Source organism: Vidua macroura, chromosome 12 (genome assembly GCF_024509145.1).
Source record: "Vidua macroura isolate BioBank_ID:100142 chromosome 12, ASM2450914v1, whole genome shotgun sequence".
Taxonomy (NCBI): Eukaryota; Metazoa; Chordata; class Aves; order Passeriformes; family Viduidae; genus Vidua; species Vidua macroura.
In genome coordinates this window covers 21,587,121-21,597,863 of record NC_071582.1, presented here as the reverse complement: position 1 = coordinate 21,597,863, position 10,743 = coordinate 21,587,121, and positions in this window count along the sequence as shown.

Here is a 10,743-nt window from a genome sequence, read left to right as displayed (position 1 = left end):
CACCCGAGGGATGCCAGAGGTGGCCACGTGTCCCACGGAGCTGGCGCTGGCCACGGGATGTGCCCACGGACCAGGAGCCTTTCTGCCCCAGAAATGGAGATTCTCATCCCTCAGGGCCTGGTGCCTTCTCCAAAACCTCTCTTCCCAGAAACACCCCAATCCCCGCCTGGACACCCCTCTGGCCATCGGGCCCGGTGGCTCTTGGGGACATCAATCTCTCTCTAAGGGTGACAAAGGTCTTGCTTTGCCCCCAGCAGGGGTTTTTTGTGTCGGCAGGGATGGAACACTGAGGGGTGGGAGCTTCCCCCGTGCCCTGCTGGGGGTTTTGGGGGCTGGAATTGCTGCAGACCACGGGAGCAGAGGCTGCTGAGCTGCCTCCATCCCCCGGCAGCTCCCGGCCTTGGCAGGGAGTGCCGGGCTGAGCTAATGGTTATAAAAAACCCAATTCCTTCTGGCACCTTCCTCCCCTGCAGACCAGGCAGGAAAGCTGATTTCTTTTGCAGTTTCATTTACTCAGAGCTGAAAGATTCCTGTCCAGGGCTGGCTCCCCTGTCCTCCAGCCAGTTAGAGCACAATCCTGCCTAAATTGTCTTTTTGATAACTGTTCTGGCTGCGAGAACAGAGCTTCCTGTGGGGAATTCACACAGGGCTGCCTCCCGCTCCCCCCATCCCTCATATTGCAATATTGCTCTTTACCCAGCAGAAGAGATTCCTAATCGGCTCCACGGAAAGCAATAAAGCCTTTGCAACACTTCATTGGCTCTGACATTTAAGGCAGGCGGCAGCAGAGCCGCAGCAGGAAGGGGCTTCCCGGCCAGGGCTGGGGCTGGGTGCTGCCTGCTGTGGGCACGTGGGGGCTGGGACCTTCTGGGGCATCCCTCGGGCTTGTGGGGCCTCACTCGGGTTCATGGGGCACTGCTGTGTCTGGCTTGTAGGGCAGCATTCCAGTCTGGGCTGTAATTCCACCTCATGGGGCATCGCTCTGCCTTGAGGGGTGTTGCTCTGTCTTTTTTTTTGGGGGGATATCACTGCAACTTATGGGGCATCCCTCCATCCCTCCCTCCATCCATCCCTCCATCCATCATCCATCCATCCCTCCATCCATCATCCATCCATCCCTCCATCCATCATCCATCTATCCATCCATCATCCATCCATCCATCCCTCCATCCATCCATCCATCCATCCATCCATCCATCCATCCATCCATCCATCCCTCTTTTGGGGCATTCCTCCATCATATGGGGCATCATGTTATCCATCCATTTTTAGGGAATTGCTCCAAATCATGGAGCATCATCCATCCATCCATCCATCATCCATCCCTCCATCCATCCATTTTTAGGCCATCATTCCGAGCTTTGGGCCATCCCTGCACCCTCTCATCCCGGGACCATCCCTCCCCCAGGAGCTGTCCCCCTGGGCTGGCCGTGCTTCCTCTCCTCTCCTCTCCTCTCCTCTCCTCTCCTCTCCTCTCCTCTCCTCTCCTCTCCTCTCCTCTCCTCTCCTCTCCTCTCCTCTCCTCTCCTCTCCTCTCCTCTCCTCTCCTCTCCTCTCCTCTCCTCTCCTCTCCTCTCCTCTCCTCTCCTCTCCTCTCCTCTCCTCTCCTCTCCTCTCCTCTCCTCTCCTCTCCTCTCCTCTCCTCTCCTCTCCTCTCCTCTCCTCTCCTCTCCTCTCCTCTCCTCTCCTCTCCTCTCCTCTCCTCTCCTCGCGGTGTTTCCCCGTGGTTTCTCCCTCCGTGAGCTCCGGTTCCTCCCTCGCAGCCCCGGGAGGGCTCCGTGGGCTGCAGGCGCTGCCCCAGCTGCAGCGGCTCGGTTTTACGAGGCTCTGAGCGCAGGCGGAACCGTTCCCTGCAAGCCCTGGGAGGGTTTCAGCTGGAGCAGGAGCAGCGTGCTGAGCATCCTGGCACGCTGCCGCTGCTCCTCTAAAGCGTCGTGTTCCAAATGGGTAATTACTGCACTGGGATTTATGCAGTACTTCCTCTAAGTGGTTGTGTGGGCTGCCATTCCTCGATGAATTAAAAAGAAAAAAAAAAAAAATAAAGGAAGGAAGGAAAAAAAAAAATAGAGGAGAGAAAAAGCAGGATAAAAAAAATCCCCGGAGCCTGGCGCAGCGGCGGTGGCGAGGCGAGGGCAGCAATGAGCTCGGCGTGCTCTGCCCTTACCTGGCAATAATGGGAAAGTGCTCCCTCAATTGAGCTGTTCCATTCTTTTGCCCTGAGCTATGAGGAGTAGATTGGATGAAAATTATCAGGCTCCCTGTCTAGAATAAATATTCTCGCAATGGAGCAAGTCATAAATAAGCGAGCGGCAATATCCTGGGTTATGAAGATGTAATTTCTGTCTTTAATAGCTGAGCAGGCCCCGGGGAGCGGCTGCCAGCGCCCTGCCTGGCCCCGCTATTGATGAGGGGGGAAATACAAACAAGCAGAGAGGAGCTTTTGTTTCCTTAACCCCGGAATTACGGATACTCCGAGGGAAAGAACGAGGAGGAACCTGCGGCTCCGCGGCCACGGAGGGCGAGCAGCAGCCCCGGCGGGATTAGCCGGGCTCAGGCCTGGCTTTGTCCCTGGGGAAGGCTGCCGAGCATTCCCGGGAGCATTCCCGGCACTGGGAATGCGCAATCCGGGAGGGGCCGGGGACCTGGAGCAGCATCCGGGACGTTCCCCAGCTTGGAGCGAGAATCCCCCCCCTCCCAGGGAGAACTCAGCAAAACCCCGGTATTTATTCCCGGCGAGAATTCCCCAAAATCCGCGCGTTTATTTACAGAGCCGCCGCCAGCCCCGCCTCTGGAAGCCGCAAGGTGGGCCGATAATTAATAAGAGTTGCCGGGATGAAGCTCCAATTTTGATGGGATTAGTCTTAATGGTTTTATTTTTAAAAAGCCATTTAATTACTAATCAGCTCTCCCTCGCAGGCTGAGACGTGCCCGGGCTGCTCGGAGCAGTCTGGGAGGGGGCTTTGCTGGGACGGCTCCGCTGAGCTCCTTAAAAACGTCCCGCTTTTCCCCATCCCCCCCCGAGCCATCTGCGCCCACCGCGGCCTGGGGGTGTCCACGCCACCTCCAACACCCCTGGAAGTGTCCGGGCTTGGCTTGGACGAGGCTTGGAATGTCCTGGGATAGCGGAAGGGTCTCCCTGCCCACCGCGGGCGGGGGGGGTTGGAATGGGATGAGCTTTAAGCTTCCAGTCTGGGATTCTGTGATCCCATTATGGGCCGGGGGGGGGGGTCAGATGGATCAGACTGGTGTTCCCAACCCTGCTGCTCCCGCCACCCCCCGCCCCTTCATTTATAACCCGACAGAAGCCATGCCTTAATCTTTTAATTACGCGGAGTGGCGGCGGGGGGAAATAACTCCTCCGGCACGGTCAGGAACCAAAGGCTGCAGCCTGGGGAAGAAAAGGGTGTCAATCGCCCATCAGGTGAGACCTGGATCACCTTCCCCCGGGCGGGAGAGCTCGGAATCCATCGGGGAAGATGCCCCCATTATTAAATTAGGTGTTTTTGAAAAGCCCCGCCACGCCGCGGTTTCGTCCCGGTAAATCTGTGATTTACATTTAATTCTGAGTAACCTTTCCGCAGGCACCGAGCTGTGAAGGAATTTAATGACACAAAGCCACGTTTATGAAGAGCCCATTCATATTCATTAGCCCGGGCAGTAACAGCCCTGCCCTGCCATCTCCCTAGGCCTCCTCTGCTGCGGCTCCTGGGCACCAAACCCTCCAAACCGCATCCCAAAAAAGAGAGGAGTGACAGCAGGGCTGGGAACGGGACCTGGGAGCATCCCTGTGGTTTAGGGAGATTTGGGGTGAGCATGGGGTCCTGCAGAGGAACAGATTCCTTCCCAGCCCTGCTGAGCAGCCCGGCCTTGGGGCAGGGCTCCTGTGGGGCGATGTCCCACGCCGGCTGCAGGCTCCTTCGCGCACCTGAGGCGGCACTTCGGGGACATCCAAACGCGGCTGGCACTGGGATGCGTCCCACAAGCCCTGCCCCAAGGAGCCGCAGGTGTCTGCGCTGAGGGATAGCTGCGTGCCAAGAGCGAGGCTGGGCACACGCCCGAGGGGACAAGGACAGGGACACGGCAGCGGGGAGGGGCCCGGGGTAAGGGGGGATCTCCGCAGAGCTCAGCGTGCCCCTGCCGAGGTGCTCGGCCTCCTCCGGAGCACAGGTTTTGCCTCCCTCCCTCCCTCCCCGAGGCAGCGGGGATCGCTCGGGAGGCGGAGAGGGAAGCGCCGAGCGCCGACCTTGGCAGGGCAGTTTGTTTTTCCAGCTCCTTATCTCCACCCGCAGGGAGTCACGCGCTGCCCTTCCCTGTCCCGGCCGTGGGAAACCCAAACGGAGATGCCAAAGGATCCCCGGTCCAGCCCAGGGACACTTCTGTCCCCACTGCCCCAGCAGCGGGTTCATCCCGCGGGCTCCAGCCCCGGGTGCTGTGAGGGGAAGGGGTGAGGGGCTGTGCCCACCCTGGGCAGCCCCAACGCCTCCCACACCATCCCAGCCCCATCCCAGCCCCATCCCTGTTCCCATCCCAGCCCCATCCCTGTTCCCATTCCAGTCCCATCCCTGTTCCCATCCCTGCTCTCATCCTTGTTCCCATCCCAGCCCCATCCCTGTTCCCATCCCAGCCCCATCCCTGCTCTCATCCTTGTTCCCATCCCAGCCTCATCCCAGCCCCATCCCTGTTCCCATCCCAGCCCCATCCTTGCTCTCATCCTTGTTCCCATCTCAGTCCCATCCCAGTCCCATCCCAGCCTCATCCCAGCCCCATCCCGGCCTCCCTCACCCATCCCAGCAGCTCCAAGGAGGCTCCTGCCTCTGGCTGTGCTCCTCCTTCCCTCAGAGCCTCGGGCTTTCTGTGGCCCTGTGATGAGATAATAATTCCCTCTGCCCTCCATCCATCTCCTGGAAGGTGTTTATGGAAGTTTCCCTTCCTCCTGAGCACTCCTGGCTGCTCCCATCCCTTCCCTGCATGTTCCCCAGAACCATCCCAGCAACAGGAATGGGATTTTCCCACTGAACATGGCTCAAAATCCAGGAGAAAGAGTCAAAATGTCCCTTGGCACTGCAGGAACACCCCCAGATGCAGCAGCAGCTGCAGCCGGGATGGTGAGGGCACCAGCAGTGCAGAGGGATCCTTTTTTCCCAGGGCTGCTCCCAGGAAAGGCAGTGACATTGTGACATGCCGACCTCCAGAGCGGGGAGAAGCGTCTGAGGGGCCGCCTGTGCTGCAAATTAAACATTAATTAATTTCCCAGCAGGAAGGATATAAATAACGAGATCAGATGGTGCCACTTATTCATGAGGGCTGATGGCAGCAATTGTTGTTCCCGGCTGCTGCTGCTGCTCCATCTCCTCTCCCGGCAGCGCTTCCCAAAAACACAAAGGGGCCGGGCCCATCCCCCATCCCGGTGTCCCACGGCTCCGGGCTGGTCCCAGCACTTGGATCCCTCGGAGGGGACCTGCCTGGGGCTGTGGGTGGCGATTTGGGGGCAGGAAGGAGGAAAGTGCAGGAAGGGAAGGGGAGATGCTGCCCAACAGCCAGGAATTCAACCTGGATGGGATCCAGGGAACCCTGGAGTCACTGAATCATGGAATGGGTTGGGATGAGCTTAAAGCCCAGCCAGTGCCACCCCTGCCATGGCAGGGACACCTCCCACTGCCCCAGGCTGCTCCCAGCCCTGTCCAGCCTGGCCTGGGACATTCCAGGGATCCAGGGGCAGCCACAGCTGCTCTGGGAATTCCTAATTCCCAATCTCCCATCCATCCCTGCCCTCTGGCAATGGGAGCCATTCCCTGTGCCCCATCCCTCCATCCCTTGTCCCAGTCTCTCTCCAGCTCTCCTGGAGCCCCTTCAGGCCCTGGAAGGGCTCTGAGCTCTCCCCGGATCCTTCCCTTCTCCAGGGGAACATTCCCAGCTCTCCCAGCCTGGCTCCAGAGCAGGGATTTCCCTCACAGGCCAAGGACATTATTTAGGATTTCGGTTTTGGCTTTATGGTGTCCCTGGTTTCTCACGGAGCTGGGGACCAGCCCTGGGGCTGGGAACATCCATCCCAAACTCCGGCAGCTCGGGGATGGCTCTGGCTGTGCTCAGCGAGGTGCAAACAGGGCCTGGGTAAATCCCGGCTGTCCCTGTGCCAGGGGAGGGCATCGAGGCGCCGTGCTGCTCCCTGCCCTGGCAGCGGGTCCCTGGGAAGCAGGAGCTCCCAGCCTGGCTCTGGCAGACCCTGCCCTGCTTCCCCGGAGCTGAGATTTTCCGCACCGTGTTGCCTTTTCATTTGCTGGTGCTTAAAAGGATTGGGAAGATTAGGAGATTTCAATTTAGCAGCAGGCAGGCGGGATGGCAGGCGGCTTCCTGCTCCTCGACAACGTGCCCTCATCAATAACAGCCCTCAGCCACCAAAACGCTCGGAGCTGAAAGCAAGATTGAGCGTTCTAAAAAATGGGGAACCAAAGAAAAACAAAACAGGCGAGCCCCACCCCCCTCTGCTTTCGGTTTCTGCGGGTGTGAGGTGAAAATTGTTCAGCTTGAGGCAGATGCTCAGCCCGTGCTCCCTGAGCTCACCAAAATCCTGGCTTTGTTTGCCCAGCTCCAGGAGCTGCTCATGGAGAAGCGGAAAAGAGGGGAACTCAGGGTGGGGGGATCCATTTGGGAGCGGCCTCAGGCGGAGAGACATCAGTGGTCAGATCCCTGGGGCTGGGGGAGCATCCCTGGGGCTGGAGGAGTGTACCTGGGGCTGGGGGAGCATCCCTGGGGCTGGGGGAGCATCCCTGGGGCTGGAGGAGTGTACCTGGGGCTGGGGGAGCATCCCTGGGGCTGGGGGAGCATCCCTGGGGCTGGAGGAGTGTACCTGAGGCTGGAGAGCATCCCTGGGGCTGGAGGAGTGTACCTGGGGCTGGGGGAGCATCCCTGGGGCTGGGGGAGTGTACCTGGGGCTGCGGGAGTGTACCTGGGGCTGGGGGAGCATCCCTGGGGCTGGGGGAGTGTACCTGGGGCTGGGGGAGGGTACCTGGGGCTGGGAGATGTATTCCCATCCTCGGGAAGTGGCTGTGGTTGTACCCCAGCATCCCCCAGCCTGAGAGAGGCACCTGAGCATCCCCAAACCTGGGAGCAGCACCTGAGCATCCCTCAGGAGCCCGGGAGCATCCCCAGCCCTGGGCAGTGTCCCCATCCTGGGCAGTGTCCCCACACTGGGGCAGTGTCCCCACACTGGAGCAGTGTCCCCATCCTGGGGCAGTGTCCCCATCCTGGGCAGTGTCCCCACACTGGAGCAGTGTCCCCATCCTTGGGCAGTGTCCCCATCCCTGGGCAGTGTCCCCACACTGGAGCAGTGTCCCCAGCCCTGGGCAGTGTCCCCATCCTGGGCAGTGTCCCCATCCTGGGGCAGTGTCCCCATCCCTGGGCAGTGTCCCCATCCTGGGCAGTGTCCCCATCCTGGGCAGTGTCCCCACACTGGAGCAGTGTCCCCATCCTGGGCAGTGTCCCCAGCCCTGGAGCAGTGTCCCCATCCCTGGGCAGTGTCCCCATCCTTGGGCAGTGTCCCCATCCTGGGCAGTGTCCCCATCCTGGGCAGTGTCCCCACACTGGAGCAGTGTCCCCATCCTGGGGCAGTGTCCCCATCCTGGGCAGTGTCCCCACACTGGGCAGTGTCCCCATCCTTGGGCAGTGTCCCCATCCCTGGGCAGTGTCCCCACACTGGAGCAGTGTCCCCAGCCCTGGGCAGTGTCCCCATCCTGGGCAGTGTCCCCACACTGGAGCAGTGTCCCCATCCCTGGGCAGTGTCCCCATCCTTGGGCAGTGTCCCCATCCTGGGCAGTGTCCCCATCCTGGGCAGTGTCCCCACACTGGAGCAGTGTCCCCATCCTGGGGCAGTGTCCCCATCCCTGGGCAGTGTCCCCAGCCCTGGGCAGTGTCCCCATCCTGGGGCAGTGTCCCCATCCCTGGGCAGTGTCCCCATCCCTGGGCAGTGTCCCCAGCCCTGGGCAGTGTCCCCATCCTGGGGCAGTGTCCCCACACTGGGGCAGTGTCCCCACACTGGAGCAGTGTCCCCATCCTGGGCAGTGTCCCCATCCTGGGGCAGTGTCCCCATCCTGGGCAGTGTCCCCAGCCCTGGGCAGTGTCCCCATCCTGGGGCAGTGTCCCCACACTGGAGCAGTGTCCCCATCCTGGGCAGTGTCCCCATCCTGGGGCAGTGTCCCCATCCTGGGCAGTGTCCCCAGCCCTGGGCAGTGTCCCCATCCTGGGGCAGTGTCCCCACACTGGAGCAGTGTCCCCAACCCTGGGCAGTGTCCCCATCCCTGGGCAGTGTCCCCATCCTGGGCAGTGTCCCCATCCTGGGGCAGTGTCCCCATCCCTGGGCAGTGTCCCCATTCCTGGGCAGTGTCCCCATCCTGGGCCAGTGTCCCCATCCTGGGGCAGTGTCCCCATCCTGGGCAGTGTCCCCAGCCCTGGGCAGTGTCCCCATCCCTGGGCAGTGTCCCCATCCTGGGGCAGTGTCCCCATCCTGGGCAGTGTCCCCATCCCTGGGCAGTGTCCCCATCCTGGGCAGTGTCCCCATCCTGGGGCAGTGTCCCCATCCTGGGCAGTGTCCCCACACTGGAGCAGTGTCCCCATCCTGGGCAGTGTCCCCATCCCTGGGCAGTGTCCCCATCCCTGGGCAGTGTCCCCATCCTGGGCAGTGTCCCCATCCTGGGGCAGTGTCCCCACACTGGAGCAGTGTCCCCATCCCTGGGCAGTGTCCCCACACTGGGCAGTGTCCCCATCCTGGGCAGTGTCCCCATCCTGAGCAGTGTCCCCATCCTGGGCAGTGTCCCCATCCTGGGCAGTGTCCCCACACTGGAGCAGTGTCCCCATCCTGGGCAGTGTCCCCACACTGGAGCAGTGTCCCCATCCTGGGGCAGTGTCCCCATCCCTGGGCAGTGTCCCCAGCCCTGGGCCAGTGTCCCCATCCTGGGGCAGTGTCCCCATCCTGGGCAGTGTCCCCAGCCCTGGGCAGTGTCCCCATCCCTGGGCAGTGTCCCCATCCTGGGCAGTGTCCCCATCCTGGGGCAGTGTCCCCATCCTGGGCAGTGTCCCCACACTGGAGCAGTGTCCCCATCCTGGGCAGTGTCCCCATCCCTGGGCAGTGTCCCCAGCCCTGAGCAGTGTCCCCATCCTGGGCAGTGTCCCCAGCCCTGGGTAGTGTCCCCATCCCTGGGCAGTGTCCCCATCCTGGGCAGTGTCCCCAGCCCTGGGCAGTGTCCCCATCCTTGGGCAGTGTCCCCACACTGGGCAGTGTCCCCATCCTGGGCAGTGTCCCCATCCTGGGCAGTGTCCCCCAGCCCTGGAGCAGTGTCCCCACACTGGAGCAGTGTCCCCATCCTGGGCAGTGTCCCCATCCTGGGCAGTGTCCCCATCCTGGCCAGTGTCCCCATCCTGGGCAGTGTCCCCATCCTGGGCAGTGTCCCCACACTGGAGCAGTGTCCCCATCCCTGGGCAGTGTCCCCACACTGGAGCAGTGTCCCCATCCTGGGGCAGTGTCCCCATCCCTGGGCAGTGTCCCCACACTGGAGCAGTGTCCCCATCCTGGGGCAGTGTCCCCATCCCTGGGCAGTGTCCCCATCCTGGGCAGTGTCCCCATCCTGGGCAGTGTCCCCAGCCCTGGGCAGTGTCCCCATCCCTGGGCAGTGTCCCCATCCCTGGGCAGTGTCCCCATCCTGGGGCAGTGTCCCCATCCCTGGGCAGTGTCCCCATCCTGGGGCAGTGTCCCCACACTGGAGCAGTGTCCCCATCCCTGGGCAGTGTCCCCACACTGGAGCAGTGTCCCCATCCTGGGGCAGTGTCCCCATCCCTGGGCAGTGTCCCCATCCTGAGCAGTGTCCCCATCCTGGGGCAGTGTCCCCATCCTAGGCAGTGTCCCCATCCTGGGGCAGTGTCCCCACACTGGGCAGTGTCCCCATCCTGGGCAGTGTCCCCATCCTGAGCAGTGTCCCCATCCCTGGGCAGTGTCCCCATCCTTGGGCAGTGTCCCCACACTGGAGCAGTGTCCCCATCCTGGGCAGTGTCCCCACACTGGAGCAGTGTCCCCATCCTTGGGCAGTGTCCCCATCCTGGGGCAGTGTCCCCATCCTGGGCAGTGTCCCCATCCTGGGGCAGTGTCCCCATCCTGAGCAGTGTCCCCATCCTGGGCAGTGTCCCCATCCTGGGCAGTGTCCCCACACTGGAGCAGTGTCCCCATCCTGGGGCAGTGTCCCCATCCTGGGCAGTGTCCCCATCCTGGGGCAGTGTCCCCATCCCTGGGCAGTGTCCCCATCCTGGGCAGTGTCCCCATCCTGGGGCAGTGTCCCCATCCCTGGGCAGTGTCCCCATCCTGGGCAGTGTCCCGTGCCATGTGCTGCCTGTTTTAACCCTTCAGCTCCCAGCCCCGAGCTCCCAGCAGCCGCCATGGAGGGGCTTCCTTCCCTCCCCTCTGCTCCCTGCGATTGGCACGGAGCCTCCTGGGAGACGTGAACTCATCGCAAACGGCTTCCCAGGGATGGGAGCAAATGAAATGTAACAAATCTCCATTTGCAATTTTGGGGGCACGTGACTGGAATGGGAATGGGGCTGCCTGAGCTCTGCGTTCCTGAGCGCTCCGTGCCTGCTGCTGCTGCTGCTGCTGAAATAAACCCTTTATCACCTTCATCCTTCATCCCCAGCACGGGGAAATGGCCCAGCCCGCCCTGTGAGCCCGGGGATTCTGCTTCCCACCAGGGCAGGAGGGAGATT